Source organism: Limulus polyphemus, unplaced genomic scaffold, assembly GCF_000517525.1.
Source record: "Limulus polyphemus unplaced genomic scaffold, Limulus_polyphemus-2.1.2 Scaffold77100, whole genome shotgun sequence".
NCBI classification, from domain to species: Eukaryota; Metazoa; Arthropoda; class Merostomata; order Xiphosura; family Limulidae; genus Limulus; species Limulus polyphemus.
Window position 1 is genome coordinate 1 of NW_013742696.1, and position 4,363 is coordinate 4,363.

The following is a 4,363-nucleotide window of genomic DNA, read 5'->3' on the forward strand; positions in this document are numbered from 1 at the left end:
CCGTGGTGATTTTTTATTACAATCAGATGACAAAGGTAAGAAATAAAAATTCTGTTGTGCATGCCAGGAATTGAACCTGGGACCTTCCGCGTGTTAGGCTGATGTGATAGCCACTACGCCACAAACACTTGTTTTAAATATTTTAGACATAGATTATGACGTAGTTTTGGGAAGGTTCTTATTAGAATTAATATAGTTACCAGAACCTACTTGGATAAAAAGAAAAGTGAAAAACTACAGGCAGTATCCACTCTTTCCCATGATTACACTTTAACACATAAAACCACTTTTCATAAAAAGAAATTCCTAAAATCTCAACAAAAACCTGTATCTGTTCAATCCACTAAAGTTGAGGATCCTTCTAAAAACTCCAGTTCCTCTAGTTCGAAATCTTTTGACAGTCAGGATAAAACTTCTTTAAAACAATCAATGCCTGTCTGCTCTTTTTGTAAAAAAAAAAATGGTCATGTTATGCCCGATTGTTGATCTTTGAAAAAGAAAATGAGGCAGCACCCACTGCGTTTGTGTCCACGTATGGACGTAGTTTCACCAGATCACCCAATGTTGTTGATTTGGCCACTGATATAAAGGCTGATGTAATCAGGGAAGAATTTAGACCTTTTGTGTCTGTGAGTTCTGTGTCATTGACAAATGACATTGGCAATCCCATACCCATACGTATTCTACGTGATACTGGGGCGACTCAACCATTGTTGTTAGAAGATATATAGATTCGATTTGTGCCAGTGGTGAGTCTGTTATTGCTCAGAGTTTCGAGGGTGGCTTTGTTAATGTTCCTTTTCATAACATTTATTTAGCATCAGACCTAGTTTCGGGACCAGTTGTGGTTGGAGTAAGATCTACTCTGCCAATTAAGGGTGTATCATTATAGTTGGGAAACGATTTGACTGGGGGAAAAATTTTTGCCGAACCTAAAATCACTGTTTTATCTACGGATGATGATGTTGTTGAGGAGAATTCCGATGTGTTTCCCTCATGTGCTGTGACTCGAGTTCAGGCTAAGAAATTAAGCCAAAAACAAATGATAGACATGGATTCAAATAACAATATTATAGATTTGTCTCAGACATTTTTTGGATCCGAAAAGGATCTTGTTGATAACTTTCCTACCGATGATTCTTCACTGAGGGATCTGATTCACCTAGTGAAGTTTCATTTACTAAAAGTAAACTGATCACTGAGCAAGAAAAAGACCTGCAGATTTCTTCACTATTTAAATATGAGCTCCCAAAAAGATGAACTGGAGAAAGTTACAAATGGTTATTTTTTCGAAAATGGTGTGCTTACGAGGAAATGGAGACCACCAGATGTGTCAGCTTCAGAGGATTGGGCTAGTCTTTACCAAATCGCTCTGAAATATTAAAAGTTGCCCATTAACTCCCTATGGGAGGTCATTTAGGTGTCAACAAGACATATGACAAAATGCCAATTGATTTAGGTCGACGTGATAACAATAACTTGAAATAAAGTTAGTGAAAATGTTCTTACAGTGTTCATTCTTTAATCTTAATTTAAAATAATATTTTCTTTTAGGTATTTATTAATGAAGCATTAAATAATGCTATCAATCACTAGAGTGGTGAAAATAACAGCCGATAATTTATTTTGCTAACTGGGAAAAGAGAAACCTAAGACTGAAATATGTAATATTGCAACAAGATTTAAGTTTGATTTAATGCACAACGTCTTAAATGGGCACTATCCACTTAGTGTATCAAAACCTTGTAGCTTTGCGCTTAAAAACAAAAACCAGCAGGATATATCACATATTTTTAGTTCAACTCCCAGTACTCTATGAAATAATACCTATGAATTCTAATTAACTTATAGTGCATATACTATATAACTGATAATTCTCCTCAGTTTAGAAACAAAATTAGAGAACTTGTTTTTACCAGTGCTTGTGGTGTAGCGATCATCACATTCGCTTTACACGCGAAAGTGCCCAGGTTCAATCCCTGGCAGGCACAAATTATTTTTAGATTAGCGCGATCAGTTGTCTTAGAGTGCAAATGTGTTTTTTGGTCAGCTCTTATTTCATGTTTAGTTAGTGACTTGCTTTTTTTTGTTTCATCGCGTGGTGTAGGTTGTGTTTTGTGGAACTTTTATTAAGTTTATTGAAGTTAAAGCTGATGAAAGCCTTATCTCTAAGTTGCATACAGAGGTCTCAGTGGAGAACTATTTGATTGTGGAGGTGGATCGTGGTGTTCTTCTTGGACCTGCTACCTCAGATGACGAGATTATTCGATCACGCTCTTTGTCTACTGTTGCTTCCACGTCGTATTGGAATTAATATTATTAAATTGAGGTAAGTTGATATTGTGGTGTTATACTTACAGACTTTGTCAGTGCACATTGATCCATAGCATTACTACAATAATAAACAATCCCTAATTTGTAAAAAAAGTAACAACTCTGACATATTTAAAGATTGGCAAATTAATATCTTCTTTGAATTCTGATTAACATCTTCTCTTCTATATTTAGAGCAACTTTCTCTGAAGGAGGAATGACTATCGTCCAGGCTATACCAGGCTCGATCCCTGATATGCAAAGTTTCTTTAGGCTTCGGAAGTATAGATTCATTGATTTATAAGGCTTCGAAAAACGTTCCTTTTGAAAACTGAGAAAAGATCAGTTACTAAAAATAGTCTAGGATTATGTATTTCATTCCTTCTCTTAATCAGCACGTTACATGTGAAAGTCAAATTTAATCAATACACACTAAACTTTAGAAACTAAATTAAATAAATTTGGTCAACAAGTGTTTGTGGTGTTGTGGCTATCACATCCGTTTCACACGCGGAAGGTCCCAGGTTCAATCCCTGGCAAGCACAAATTTCTTATTTCGTGTTTAATTAGTGACTTACGGTTTTTCATTTTGGCGTGGTGTAGTTTTTATTTTGTGTTTTACAAGTGTGAAAGTTTCTTCACTTAGTTTATTACGTCTAGAACTTCTGCTATTAGAAGTTATGACAGTGTTTGTGGACGCTCCTAATATTAATCAGTAAGTTATGCAAGCTGTTATTTCTCAGTTTGGTACTGCTTTAGTCTCATCTATTGTCACTTGTCCGGAGGGACAATGAGGTTACGTTTATATTAAATGACTATGTTGAATTTGTGGTGCATTCTGGAATGATCATTCACGGCGAATAACTCACTGATGAAAGCTTTATCTCTAAATTGCATACAGAGGTCTCAGTGGAAAACTATTCGATAGTGGAGGTGGATCGTGGTTTTCTTCTGGAACCTGCAACCTCAGATGACGAGATTATTCGATCACGCTCTTTGTCTACTATAGCTTCTTCTGTCGGATCGTGGTAAAGTGTGTATTGCAGGTGCTAGTGAACGATCTAAAAGTTTATCTAATGAGTTTGATCCTGAATTTCCACCATTGGAGGAGAATATCGACGGTTAGTCTACTTCTTCATCGCCTACAACTACTATGAATGACGTCTCTTCCTCGCACCGTTAGATATACACAGAAGTGGTGTATATGGAAGTGGGGACTTCGCCCAGTAGTAAGAAAAGAGGTTTTGAATTTCCTGATATTTGCCGGAGTGAGACTTGTTGATCTCGTGTGAGAAATAATTTTATATATTATTGTTTAAGAAAAACTACATTAGGCTATCTGCTGTGTCCACCGCTGTTAATCGATTTTAGCGTTGTAAATCCGTAGACTTACCGCTGTCCCATCGGGGGACAGAAATAGTGATAATAAGCAGTAAATTTCTCAAATTCTCATATCCACAGTTAAGTTAAGGGTGGTCAACTGTAACGGACTGAGGGATTTGGGTAAACAGAGAAAGTATTTGACCTATTTTTGTTCGCGTTATTCCGTAATTTTTCAATGATGAATATTTATATTTAGTTCGTATATTTTGGTCAGGTTTTTTTTTAATCTAATGCAGTGTTGGATAGACAGAAGGTGACAGTGTTTGTGCATCCTTCACTTTCTGAGTTTGTATTATGTGGATCAGTTTGGGTGTATGGTAGCCATTAATTGTAATTTTAGTGATTATGTTCAATACATATCATGAAAATGACTTTATCACATACATTTATAGTTCATAACAAAATACAAGGATATTTACTTGAAATACAAAAACTATACATATCAAAATATATAGAAAACAACAAAAAACCAAACAACGACAACAAAGATACGATAATAAGCATGAAACACGACTTAACCTCCAATGGTGGAACTTCGGGAGCATAACAAATAGACAAACTTCTATTAGGTCGTCAAGAAATTAATGTCGCGTTTTGGAACAGTTTCATTAATCACCTCCAAAAAACGTACATCACGTACAGTAGTTAAACGAACCGCCTAAACGTC

General features: G+C 35.8%; 3 non-coding genes across 3 annotated transcripts; 2 read left to right on the forward strand and 1 right to left on the reverse strand.

Moving 5' to 3' along the window:
• Window positions 1-55: 55 nt before the first annotated feature.
• Trnav-aac lies at window positions 56-128 on the reverse strand. Its single transcript has one exon. It is a non-coding gene; the product is annotated as a tRNA-Val (tRNA).
• A 1,790-nt stretch (window positions 129-1,918) lies between these two features.
• Trnav-uac lies at window positions 1,919-1,991 on the forward strand. Its single transcript has one exon. It is a non-coding gene; the product is annotated as a tRNA-Val (tRNA).
• A 794-nt stretch (window positions 1,992-2,785) lies between these two features.
• On the forward strand, window positions 2,786-2,858 carry Trnav-cac. The gene has a single exon. It is a non-coding gene; the product is annotated as a tRNA-Val (tRNA).
• Window positions 2,859-4,363: the final 1,505 nt, after the last annotated feature.